Below are 14449 nucleotides of genomic sequence, written 5' to 3' on the forward strand. Positions count from 1 at the left end.
CCCGTATCCCCTGCATCGGCAGGCGGACTCTCAACCACTGCGCCACCAGGGAAGCCCGAAAAATGTTTCTTTAATGAATTAAGTTGTACTAAACCAATGAAAAATATTTGCCATGAGCCTTTATAGGATTGTAATTATCCATCCTAGATTAAAGAAATATTCTTATTCTTAGTCAATACTCTTTAATCATTGCTATATTATAGATGAAGATAAATCTTTTGCAAGGGAGGAAAAGTGTGTATCTTACTAAATGGTAGTAATTTAATAACAGCAAAACAAATAAATTGAATAAAAGTACTTTCCTTGCTACGTTAAATGGTTTGGTTTTAAGTGGTCGCTGGAATGAAAGATGCAGATATCAAGTATCCAGTTGCGTCACTTGCTTTTTTAGAAAAGTCTAATCTGACCATGGTGATAAAAGTGACTTTTCTATATATTTAACCTAACTTAGTAAATATGTTTTTATAGGTATAATTTTTGCATGTCACAAATCTTTAATTGTATTTTTTTAAGAACATATTACTCTTTGCCCACCAGTTTAAATTTACACTTTTATTTATAGGCCACCAATGCAAAAAAAAAAAAGTTCTCTGTGAAAGCTAGTTGACATTAAAATTGAAAACCAATTGTAGTCATGTCTTTAGGAATTTTAACTGAGTTTGGGTTAAATTTGTATAAAGATTTACAAGGCAATATATATGATGAAAAAGCCACTAACTAGCTAGGCAGCCTTGGACCGATCTCTTAATCATTTTCCATATCTGTAGAACAAGGAGTTTTACTTGAACTAGGGATCATTCTAGAGGAAGTTATTGTCAGCTTTATATTTTATTTAATATGAATTACATGTGATAATATATTAATCAATTGCCTTTATAAGCATATGTTTTCTAATACTAATATATTATACTAGTATATTAACCTACTATTCCCCATTACTTAAATGGTAGATTTTTTTGATAGAAGAACCCATGACAAGTCTAAGTGTAAAATTCAGTGCTATAATATAAAAAGCAAGTTGTTTTAGAAACATCTATTTTATGATCCAGCAATCCTCCTCCTAGGTAGAGGATCTCCTTAAATTTGTGCCCAAGAGGTACATCATTTGCCTCCCTGTAGTCCCAGCCCTGCTTTGGCATTTAATCAAGACAAAGGAAAAATGCATGCCCACCAAAATATTTGCACAAGAATGTTACCAGAAACATTATTCATAGTAGCCCCAAACTGGGAAGAACTCAAGTGTCCATCAATGGGAGAATGGGTAAGCAGATTGTGGTATATTAATCAACAATAAAACGGAATAAACTACTGACACAACAACATGATGAACCTTAGAAATATTATGCTGAGCAAAAGAAGCCAGACACAAAAATCATATTCTTCCATTTGTATGAAGTTCTAGAGCAATCAAAACTCATCTACGGTGATAGATATAAAAATAGTGCTTGACTCTGGTTGGGAAGAGGGCAATACAAGTACTGATTCAAAATAGCCTTGACTGAACTATCTGGGTAATGGAAATTTTTACATCTTGATTAGGGTATTACTTATGGTGCATGTTCTTGCAAAACTTGTCAAAATTCACTGACGTGTACACTTAAGAGTGTGCATTTTGCCTATGTAAGTTATACCTCAAAATTTTTTTAAAAGCCTGTTGAGTTATTTATTTGGCTTGAGTTGTGAGTCTCTCATATAACAACGTTATGTTGTTAATGAAGATGCTTCATCCAGTGGCATACTTGTTTGTATTTCTTTGTTTCTGTAAGAAGAAATAGTATGAGTTAGTTATTGCTGCTTAACAAATTACCTCAACACTTAGCAGCTTAAAACAATAATAAGCATTTATCAATTTATACAGTTTCCCTGGGTCAGGAATTCAAGAACATTTAGCTGGGTGGTTTTAGCTCAGGATCTCATGACATTGCAGTATATCAGCTGGGGCTGTAGTCTTCTGAAAGCTTGACTGGGGATTCAGTCAACTGTTTCTAAGTTAGCTCACTCATTTGGTGCCAGTTGTTGACAGGGGGTTTATTTCCTCCCTACCTTGAGGGCCTTTCCATAGACCTCTTGGCTATTCTCACAATATGGTGGTTGGCTTCTCAGAGTGAGTGAGTGAGCAATCTAAGAGGTGAGAGAAAGCAAGGTGGAAGCGGCAATGCCTTTTATGACCTCTCCTGAGGAGCCACACATTGCTATAGCTCATTGGATACAGAGGTCAGCCATTAATTCTATTCAGTGTGGGAGAGGATGACACAAGAATGTGAAACCCAGGAGTCAGGGGGCATTGGAGAATCTTAGAGTCTGGCTGTCACAGAAGTCTTGGAGATCATACAAGTACTAAAAAAAAAGAAAAAAAAAGGGAAAAGGTAGGAATGAAATACTAAATCAACCTTAACACTAACTGGAAAATAAAGTTCCTAAAATTATTCAGTACTCATTAGGGGACTTGGGACAGAAAAAAGGAAGAAGTTTACCCTATGAAGAGGACAGAATATTAAGGGAATATCCAGAAGTATCAGAGGACATAGCTATGCTATGATTGGAATTGCTCTACATCATGTAAATTGATGTTACCCATGGTCTTGTGCTCCCAGCCATTCCAGAGGACTCCATAAGCCACAAGTAGAGTAGTTCTTGTCATCAGGGTGGTAGTAACTTTAGGATGTTCCTTCTGATCTCCACATTTCCCTCCTTGCCCATATCTGTCCTTCCTTTACTTACTGAAGAGAACTAAAGGAGAGAGAAGCTGGTGACTCAGAAGACAAATTTCCATTTTCATCATTTTACTCTACCCTTTTACTTTATTTACTTTTGATTGTACTATATAAGGATATAATTGCCATTGCTTTGTCAATAAGATTAAATCCATTAGCTCATGAAAAGTTGTACTTTTCTGTGCTTGTCATCATTTATCATAGTAATGGACACCAGTAGCCTCAACAGTGTAAAGGTATAAAGAAGCCACCTTTCTTCAATACCCTTATATATGTCTTCATGAGGATAACATGTTATAGATGGAAGCATATTCTTTGAGTAGGTAGCAGAACCTCAATAGGATTAAATGCAGATTTCATACTGTCTTTCATGACATTTACATGGTCTTTTTCATTTATTTAAAATAGAACGTATGGTAGTCTTATGGGTCTTTGTAATTTCTTCAAGTGAGATATTTTTAAACATTTTTGTAAAGTATTGTTTTTAATCATTCTGGTAATAGATTAAAATTCAATATTTTCCTTGTTCATTTTGGGATATAACATTCAGCACTTACTGCCTTTGAGTAGAAATGATTCTGTCAGGTTCAGTTCCAAGTTGTTATCTGATCCATCCATCTAAATTAGCTTTGTTGAAAACTATTTGACTTTCCACATATTTGGATTACATTAGTCTCCAATAACAGAGCAGGTTTCATGTGCAGAGTTGATGTGCTGCAGTTTTAATTAATTCTGTAACCTATTTATGGAAAGTGAGAAGATGTTCTTATGGTTTATAAATCAGTACTTTCCCCTACTGCCAAAAGTAAGCACCCTGCACCTGTAAGAAAGGCTGATGCAAAGTAAACAGGAAATCTATTTAGATGGGATTGCTATTTGAGATCCATGATTTTTACTTGTACATCTGTCTCTAACTGTTGCAAAACTGTAAGCTGCCAGTTGTCTGGTAGTTATTTGCAGTTCATTGTCCAAACTTAAGCATCATTTAAGGCATATATCTTACTGGGTTTATATTTTGAAGAAAATTTTGCATCTTCTGTAAAATTGGTGGGATGGGGGATAGAGGAATGAAAACTAGAAACTTAGAGAAGAGTCTTGTATCAATTTACTCACTAACTTTTTTCATGATAAATTTAATATCACTTAACCAAGTAATATTGTACTAAAACATTATGGTAGTAATTCGTACTACAAATGTATTGTAACTTAAGACTATCTTGAGGTTTCAGATCTCACTAGAAAATTAAGTGTTCTTTCTTGTTATAATTTTAATAGCCATAAAACCCTTTTGAGAATTCATGTTATCCAAACCAAAAATAATAATTTTGTGCTATGACCTGGAGCTTATAATTGAGTCAGTCTTTCATGAAATAATGTTATTTGTGAGGATAGTTTGCTAACCTGGTTTGAAAGAGAAAACTCATTTTCTTTAGAGTCTATTCAAGCTTGAATATGAGGAATTAATTTTGGAGAAAGCTTCTCTCTTTTCAGTGGCTTTTATATGTTACTTGTGCCAGAGTTCTCTCTTGCCAGTATCCTCTCCAATTTCAGTTAAATGATCAAAATTATTTGCTGGAAACATAGAAGCATGGAATTCAATTAAACTCCTATAACCAGTACATTTCAAGAAAAAAAGTACAGTGTTTGAAAGATTTGTTTGAAATCATCTCATATTTGGTGCCTGTGAATCTATTTAATTGCTACCCTAAAGCCAGATTCAAGGTACTGAAAAGTGGAGAAATTTAAATTTCATCTCATTTATAAAATATTTTCGAGAAAATGTTAAAAATGAGATATACCGTTTGTCACTCCTATTAAAACAAGCATGAGGGAAATGGTTTGTCTTTTAAGTCTAGGGCTATTTGGAAAGCATTTCCTGTTTGTGTTATTCAGAGCATGTACTTTTTCTTAATCTATAAAAGTGCCAGCAAGTGTAGTTCATAGACAGATATTCAGCAGAGTTTTGGCACTTGCAGTAAAGCTCCTGCATTGTCCTTACATTTGCAAGTGAAGGCAGGGTGAGTAGTGCAGGCAAGTTTCTTTAATAAAATGTAGTTTGTCATATGCTTTTAGGGTTATGATTTTGAAAATTTACCAGAGAACCATCAACATTGCAGAGGTTATACATGAGACTTTGATGGGAAGCAGGCTATGTCTGCAGCTGTTCACTAGCTTGATGGAAAACATGATATGACTTACTTGGATGAGTAAGTTTTATTTGCCCCTATTAAACGATTGCCCACTCACTGAATTAGAAACGCCAAAGAATTTTGAACACATTCTAGAATATGCTCCACAGATGGCTAATGAGCCACGGGTCATAGTCATCAGAAATATGTAGTAGATACTCTTATTTTAGAATGTAACCTGGTGGTAGAAGTTAAGGCTCTCATACATTTTTTGCCTTCAAGGGCCCTAGTTTCAAAATGCATTTGAAATTAATAGTGAAGTAACTTAAAGGTTTATGTAACTGATGTATATTTTTCTTCCAATTTTACTTGTCTTGTTTAAAGCCAGAAAATAATACCAAAAAAAGATGGTCTTCACTAGGCATGGAATCTTGCAGCCATCTTTTCCTTTCTCCCTCTCTTGTATCGTTTATCCTATTTGCCAGTCAAGTATTGTTAATACCACTGCCGTGATATTTCTCTTGTCTCTGCTGTCCTCTAAATTGTTTAATTCAGGCTTCATTAACAAAGAGCTTGACTATTGCATTGCAGCATTCTCCTAACTGGTCTTCCTGCTTTTAGTCTTTCATTACTCCAGTTACTCCTACTTTCTGCTGCTATATTAATATTGTTATAGATGAGTCCATTCCCTGCTCAAAAACATTTTGTGGTTCTCCATTTGTGTGTGTGTGTGTGTAGAAAATGCATTTTATAGGCATAGGACCTGACTTTAAACTCTCTAAATTACTTCCAGAGTATCTAAATTGTTCAAGTATTTTCATTGTTGCCAATATATGGTTGAAGAAAGTGAGTGCCAGAGAATTGAAATATACCTTGTTGAAGACCAAGCTGTCTTTTTGCCCAATGTAGATAGCACAGTGTACATAACACTTCTTCAAGTAATTCACTTACCTCTGTCTGCCTCTATACCATACCACTGAACCAAAGCACAAATTGTATTTTTCTCCTCCCAATTCCTTGATTACATTGTATCTCTCTAGTTGTAAGGTACCTTTCCCCTCCTAAATTACAATTGTTTTCCTTCCAATTATTTAATTAAGGAAGGTATGGTTTACTTTCCCTTAATTAACCATACATTTTTAACATGCATACAGCATTTTTTTTTCCTGTCTCCCGAAATTGTTAACATAAGAGTTTGCATATAGTTAATGTGTTATAAATTAACTGTTAAATGAACTAATTATATTTTTAGTTTAGTCATGCAGTTTGAATTCTATTTCCCTATTATCTTCATTTTAATCATGTGTCATAATTATATTTCCCAAACAAATGAGTTTTGGTGAAAGTATAATGCAAATGTATCTTGGTAATTTGTTTATTATTTTCTTGGAAATATATTTATTTCCGAGATTTATTATTTTCTTTAAAAATGGAATGATTCGAGGAAACAAATTGTCGATTTCCTTTCTCATGACTCTGGGGAAGAATCCACTTCTAAGCTCATTCAGGTTGTTGGCAGAATTCAGTTCCTTGCAACTGTAGGAATGAGGTCCCTGTTTCCTTGATTACTATCAATGAGGGGCTGCTCTCAGCTCCTGGAAGCCATCTGCATTCCTTATCACGTGGCTTTCTCCATCTCCAAAGCCAGCAATGGATAATATCCCTTGTATCACATCTTGCTCATGCCTGGAATCTCTCTTATTTCCTGTCTCTAACCTCTAGATCCAGATTTCAAGGGCTCATGTGATAAGGTCAGCTGCACCATAGAATATAATGTGATCATGAGGGTAAAATCCATCGTATTCATAGTCTTGGGGATTATGCCAGGTGTACATCAGGGTACAGGGATTTGGGGAACCATCTTAGAATTCTGCCTACCTCAATTTGGTTAGTAAAGATTTGGGGAAATTTTTTAGTCTTATGGCACGTGTCATATCTGGTGTTCTCTTTCGTATTAGTAAATCATTTTGGCTGAGATGGTGGGAACTGTGATGTGTCAGGGGTCACCAAGACCACTCCCAGCTTCAGTGATTCAATAGAAGCACTCACAGGACTCAGATGTTATTATACTCATGGTTACATTATACTCATTGCAGCAAAAGGATGCAAAGCAAAATCCAACAAAGGGAAAACAATGGGGCAAAATATGGTGGAAACCAGGCCCAGGCTTTCCAGAGTTCTCTCCCAGGAGAGTTGTAAAAGATGTCCTTAATTTCTGCAGCACAAAAATTGTGACAACATGCACAAAGTATTGCCTATTAGAGAAGCTGGCCTGAGCCTAGGAGTGAGAATTTGTATTGGGGGTTGGTCACAAAGGTACATAATGCCTGTGTGACTGATTGCAGTTAATGATGCTCCAGACCACCCCCACACACACAGAAGGAAGCAGGTGTTCAACATAAATCACATTGTTTGCACAAACTATCTGGACAAGCTAGAGTGATTCAAGGCTTCAAATGGGCAAAACACTTTTATCAGTTAGAGCATTCCAAGAGCATAATTCCCCAAAGCCCACTAAGGGCCAGACAGGAAAGTAGGCGCTTTGGGGAGAATGTGCAAGATTTGAAACTGATGAGAGATTCCTTTTTGAGGAGGTATCAAAGTAGATTTTATAGCTGCACCAATAATTTATGAAATATGTGTGACTTTATATAGACTAATGGTTGCTGGTCTTGTTCAGTTAGGGTTTGTGTAAAGCCTTTTTTTCATTCATCAGCAAAGTATTAGCTCTCCATTGTTGCTGTAACATATTGCCACAAATTTAGTAGGTTAAAGCAACACAAATTTATTATCTCATAGTTCTATAAATCAAAAGCCTGTTGGGCTTGGGTGGTCTCTCTGCTTCAGGTCTAACAAAGCCAAAATCAAGGTGTTGGCGGGGCTACATTTCCTCTGGAGGCCCCAGGGGAGAATCCATTTCTAGGCTTATTCCCGGTGTTCATAGAATTCAATTCCACGCAGTTGTAGGACTGAAATCCCTGTTTCCTTGCTGGCTGATGGCCAGGAGTTGTTCTTAGCTTCTAGAAGCCACCACCATTCCCTGGCTCATGGCCCCATTTCTTCATCTTCAAAGCTAGTAGCAGCAGGCCTAGTCCTTCTGATACTTTGAATCTCTGACTCTACTGCTTTGCTCTTCTACTTTAGCGGTTCACATGAGTACGGTGGCCCACCTGGATAATTTGGGGTACTCTCCCTACTTTAAGATTAGCTGATTAGCAACCTAATTCCATCTGCAAAGTCCCTGTACAGTAGTACCTAGACTAGTGATTGAATTAAAACCTAGGTGACAGGAATCTTGGGAGGATTCTGCCTACCACATTCTTTATACAGATAATTACCAAAGTTTTCCCTCCTCACTAATATCTAAATTTCATATTATTAATTATACCTCAATTTCTAAAAAGCTAAATGAGGGAATTCCCTGGTGGTCCAGTGGTTAGGACTCCATGCTTTCACTGCTGTGAGCCTAGGTTTGATCCCTGGTTGGGGAACTAAGATCCCACGAGCCATGCAGCATGGCCAAAAAAAAGATAAATGATTAATTAACTAAGCAATAATCCTTTCAACAATTATAAGCATGTTTAACCTCTGTATTTTTTTTTTTTTTTTTGCGGTACGCGGGCCTCTCACCACTGCGGCCCCTCCCGCTGCGGAGCACAGGCTCCGGACACGCAGGCCCAGCGGCTATGGCTCACAGGCCCAGCAGCTCTGCGACACGCGGGATCCTCCTGGACCGAGGCACGAACCCGTGTCCCCTGCATCGGCAGGCGGACTCCCAACCACTGCACCACCAGGGAAGCCCCTAACCTCTGTATTTTTGATGAAAGAAATTTTTGAGTCACTCGAGTTGCCAGTTATCTTCAGAAAAAAAAAAATCAAACTTTAATAAAGTTTAAATTCAAACTTTATTATATGCTATTTTCCAGAATTATAGTCAAGAGTAAAGTAAACCCTTTGTTTATTAATATAAAATTCTTATTGTGGAGAGGGAACTACTTCAGTGTCCATGTACGAAAAGGATGGCCAGAAACCATGTAAATATGTTGGTATAGAATGCTGACCTGTTATTTTCCATTAGAGACACTTTTTTTAAGCCTTTTTTAAATTTTTTAAATTTTTAATTTTTTAAATTTTTAGTGAAGTAATAGATGCATGTTATTTTGATAGAAAGAGAGCGTGAGTGAGTGCACAAGAGTAAGGACTAGAATGAGGAAGGAGACTAAATTTGGGATGGGGAATATTTGTAATAGAGATTATAAACTCATTTGAGTCCAGGCAAGTAATTTGAGTGAAGTGTACTGAACTGAAACTGGGTTAAACTAGAAAGCAGGTAACACATCAAAAAGATGCTGCTAATATTCAGCTCCAGCTCCTGTGTTGCCTTGTAAGAATGTGTGTTCCGGTGTTACTGTCTCTTTCAGATTTTCAAAAGAACTCAGAATCTGGATTCTTATGTGAAATCTCTGAATTTCTAAACATTTTCAAGTAGTTAAAAAGTTTTAAAAGACCATGATCCAAACAAAACAAAATAATGGGCCGAATTTGGCCAATGGGCAGCCAATTGGCAATATCTGGTCTAAGAAGTTAAGTTGTTGCTAGAGGAAGATACTCTATGCTTTGTCTGATTTAAACAGATGGGGTCATTGTGAGAAGAAATGAAAAGTACTGGGTTTTTTAACATCTAAGAATCATTCACTTATTTAACACATTGAAGAGAAAAGGTAAAATATCTTCATTTTCTAATTTTACTAGTGAGGTGGGAATTAAAAGATTGTTTTTGTTTTAACAGCAGAAAGATCTGAGAATGATAGGGCCCATCTATATTGGAAATTATTTTCACCTATGGTAACTTTCTACTTTAAGAAAATCATGTGTGTAGCCTCAGTAGTCAACTATCACAGCATTTTTTTCATTTACTCATTGTTTTGCCTCCTATTAAACAAATTAATTCCTTCAGTGAGTGAGGACACTTAAGTAAACTAACTAAGGAGGTTTGTGTTAGGAGTTGCACTGACTTTAAGGGAACACCTTGTATTTTATTCTGTGGTATTGTCTATACCCATGAAAGGCAAAAGGAGGAGGAAGTAGTAATGAAATTGAAATTAACCAGTACAGTTTCCTATTGGGGAATGTTTGAAAAGCAGAAACTTCTGAGTTGATAAAGTATAAGGTGTCAACATGTAAAAGAACACTAAGTTCTTGAAATCAGTCTGTAAGAGGCTCAGAGGGTTTTTTTATTGTTTTATTTTTGTCTTTTCTTTTAGCTATACTTTTTTTAAGTGCTTGTGGTAGCGATTACAATATACATCCTTAGTTTATCACAGTCTTCCATGATTAATATTATGCCAATTCATATATAATGTAGGAATCTTATAACAGTATATACTTCTGTCAATATTTACCGTCCTCCCATCCTTTGGGTATTGTTGTCATACATTTTACAATTTATATTTACTTTATATATATTATAAATCTGACCATACATTATTTTTTTGCTTTAAACAATTTCTTTAAAGACCTTGAGAAATTAGGGGAAAAAATTCTTTTGCATTTAACTACATATTTACCACTTCCTGAGCTCTTTATTCCTTTGTTTTGATCCAGGTTTCCATCTGGCCTCATTTTCCTTCAGCCTGAAAAACTTCCTTTAAAATTTCTTTTAGTGCAAGTCTGTTGTTGGCAAATTCTTACAGATTTTGGTGATCTGAAAATGTCTTTATATTACCTCACTTATTTTTTCTTGGCTAGTATTTAATTATAAAAATGTCAAACATAGCAAAATTGAAGGAATTATACAATATACCTTTATCCTACAATTAACATTTTTGCCAACTTTTGCTTTATCATATATCTGTCCCTCCCACTACCTACTCATTAACTCATTCTATTATTTTGATGCATTTCAAAGTCAGTTGCACATATGAGTACACTTTATCCCTAAATCTTTCAGCATGTATATCATTAAGTATAATTCAATATGTATGCTTATGATTTCTTTTTAGGTAAAATTTATATTCAGTGAAGTACAAAAGCCTGTGTATCATTTGATGGGTTTTGAAAAATTTATATACATCTCTGTATCCCAAATACACATTAAGATTAGGTCTCTACCATCATCCTAGAAATTTTCCTAATGCCTTTTCCCAGTAAATCTTTGCCATTCACCCCACCCACAGCTCCTAGAGGCAACCACTTTTCTGATTTTTTCACCTAAGATTAGTTTTGCTAATTCTAGTACTTTATATAATTAGAATTATACAGTATATACCCTTTTCTGTAAGGATTCTTTCACTCACCCTCATGTTTCTGAGAGTCATCTATGTGGTTTCGTGTATTATAACTCATTCCTCTTTATTGTTGAGGTGTATTACATTTTATGAATATGCCATGGTTTATTTAGCAGTTATCTGTTTATGAACTCCTGGGATATTTCCAGGTTTTTGGCTATCATAAAAAGTTGCTATGAGTGTTCTCGTAAGTCTTTATCTACTCATTTATTTATTTTTGGCTGCGTTGGGTCTTCGTTGCTGCGTGCAGGCTCTTTCTAGTTGCGGAGAGCAGGGGCTACTCTTCGTTGCAGTGCGTATGCTTCTCATTGCGGTGGTTTCTCTTGTTGCGGAGCACGGGATCTAGGCACACGGGCTTCAGTAGTTGTGGCACATAGGCTCAGTAGTTGTGGCTCGCATGCTCCAGAGCACAGGCTCAGTAGTTGTGGTGCACAGGCTTTGTTGCTCCGCAGCATGTGGGATCTTCCTGGACCAGGGATTGAACCCATGTCAATTCTTAACCGCTGCGCCACCAGGGAAGTCCCTCGTAAGTCTTTCTGTGGGCAAATGTTTTCATATCTTTGCGTATATATGTAGCAGTAGAAGTGATGGCTTATATATGTATAAACATATGTGTCTGTGTATGTATACGTATAAGTATATAAGTATATGATTAATACTATTAGAAACCACCAGACCTTTTTCCAAAATGTTGTACCTTTTACATTTCCTACTAACAATGTATGAGAGCTCTAGTTCCTCCATATCCTTGCCAGCAGTTGATGTTTTCATTCTTTGAGTCGTAGTGAGTATAAAGTGGTATCTCACTGTAGATTTAATTTCCATTTCCATGATGACTAAAAATGTTGGGCACTTTTTGTGTACTAATTGGACATTCATATCATGACATACATACCTGTTCAATTTGGGGGATCCCATTTTTAAGTGGGTTATTTGTCTTTTTATTATTGATTTATAGGCATTCTTTGTACATTCTCTGTATTCTCCATATATAGACTTTGCTAGATATTTTTTGCAAGTATTTTCTGCCAGTATGGCTTGTCTATTCTTAAGGTGTATCTTGATGAACAGAAGTTATTATTTATAATGAAGTCTAGTGTACCAATTTTTCCTTTTTTGGTTATTGCTTTTTGAGAAAACTTTGCCTTCTCCCAAGTCATGAAGATATTCTCATATGTTTTCTTCTAGAAGCATTATAGTTTTAGATTTTATGGTGGATCTTTGATCTTTCTCAATTTAATATTTGTATATGGTGTTCAAGTTCAGTTTTTGCCATATGGATATCCAGTTGTTCCAGCTCTATTTGTTTAAAAGATATTGCTTTTCCCATAGGATTGCTTTAGTGTTTTTATTGAAAATTAAATGGCCATGTAATTGTAGGTCTGTTTGGCCTTTATTTTGTTTCATTTATCTCTTTTTCTATCTTTATGCCTGTCTTAATTACTCTAACTTTATAGTAAATCTTGAAGTCAGGAAATATAAGGTTCCCAACTTTGTTCTTTTGTTTCAAGATTGTTTTAACTATCCTTGGTTGTTTGCATTTCCAGATAAATTTTATAATAACTTTCTCAATTTCTAAAAATGTCTGTTGGTACTCTGATTGGGATTGCATTGCATCTATGGACAAATTTGGGAACAACTAGCATCTTAATAATATTGAGTCTTCCAATAAATGAACATGTTGTTTCTCTCCAAATTTTTTTTAAATTTATTTATTTAATTTAATTTTGGCTGTATTGGGTCTTCATTCCTGCACATGGGCTTTCTCTAGTTTTGGCAAGTGGGGGCTACTCTTTGTTGCAGTGTGTGGGCTTCTCACTGCGGTGGCTTCTCTTGTTGCAGAGCACAGCCTCTAGGCACGGGCTTCAGTAGTTGTGGCACGCAGGCTCAGTGGTTGTGGCTCGCAGGCTCTAGAGCTCAGGCTCAGTAGTTGTGGTGTATGGGCTTAGTTGCTCCATGGCATTTGGGATCTTCCTGGACCAAGGCTCGAACCTGTGTCCCCTGCATTGGCAGGGAGATTCTTAATCACTGCGCCACCAGGGAAGCCCTCTCTCCAGATTTTTAAGTCTTCCTTATCTCAGCAATATTTGATAGTTTACAGTGTAGAGTTCTTGTTCTTTTGTTAAATTCATTCCTAAGTATCTTATGTTTTGATATGACTATAGATAAATTTGTTTTATTTTCCAATTGTTTGTCAGCTAGTATGTAGAAATGCAAGCAGCATAGGCATGCAGTATATAAAAATACAAACATGAACTAGGTCAACAAAAATAAACGTAAGACCTATAGATTGTAAGAAGAAGGAAGAGGAGAAAGGATAAAAAGGGGAGGAAGAGTTGGAAACATATTTATATTTAATGATGATATGGTTGTTTATGTGGAAAACCCTAAGGAATCTAAAAAAGTACTCTTTGAGGGGCTTCCCTGGTGGCGCAGCGGTTGAGAGTCTGCCTGCCGATGGAGGGGACATGGGTTCGTGCCCTGGTCCGGGAAGATCCGACATGCCGCGGAGCGGCTGGGCGCATGAGCCATGGCCACTGAGCCTGCGCGTCCGGAGCCTGTGCTCTGCAACAGGAGAGGCCACAACAGTGTAAAAAAAAAAAAAAAAAAAAAAAGTACTCTTTGAATTAATAAGTGAGTTTATAGTAAGGTCACAGGAAACAAGGCCAGTATAAAAATATCAGCAATAAGTTGTTAGAATATGTTGCTTACTTAGCAGTAACTCACCCAAACTGCTTAGTATCTAATTTTTTCTTAAGTGTATTAGACTAAATCTTCCTCTTGGAAGATCAAGTAATCCAGTGAGGTAGAAAGCGATTATTTAATGTAGTCTTTGAATAATATTAAGGCCTAGAGCAAATTCACTAGCTCATAGTCCCTAGAACTTAGATATGAAACTATTTTAGGTAGACAGGGTGCCAGAAATCACCAAACTGGGCGCTTGTGCTACAGCAAAGGTGACTTGACAATTTCTGTCTAGTGGTCACCTGAGATGAGATAGTTGGAAAACTGAGATAGCCATTGTTTTTGATGATAATAAATACTTTTTTAATGTTTTAATAAAAGATATTTTTGACTGAATGGAGGGTGATCCTATCTCTGTGTGGATATGGGTTGCAGTCATAATTGCTAGCAGGGTCAGAACTTTTCTCAGAGAGCAAGATTGGATCTGATCAATTTCTTGAACACATACTTGAGTTTAGCCCCAGTGGACAGCAGAATAAAACATGGGAGAAATTGTCTTTGTTTGAAAACAGAATTGAGAGTGGAAGTTGTCAAATGTCCTTTTCTATCATAGAATAAGCCCCCATAAAATTTT

General features: G+C 36.2%; 1 protein-coding gene across 3 annotated transcripts in view; it reads left to right on the top strand.

The window, feature by feature from the left end:
* TBCK (TBC1 domain containing kinase) overlaps positions 1-14449 on the top strand; it is a 236479-nt gene that overhangs the window by 17084 nt on the left and 204946 nt on the right. The gene's annotated exons all lie outside the window — the stretch shown is intronic.

Source organism: Lipotes vexillifer, unplaced genomic scaffold (genome assembly GCF_000442215.2).
Source record: "Lipotes vexillifer unplaced genomic scaffold, Lipotes_vexillifer_v1.1 scaffold22, whole genome shotgun sequence".
NCBI lineage: Eukaryota > Metazoa > Chordata > Mammalia > Artiodactyla > Lipotidae > Lipotes > Lipotes vexillifer.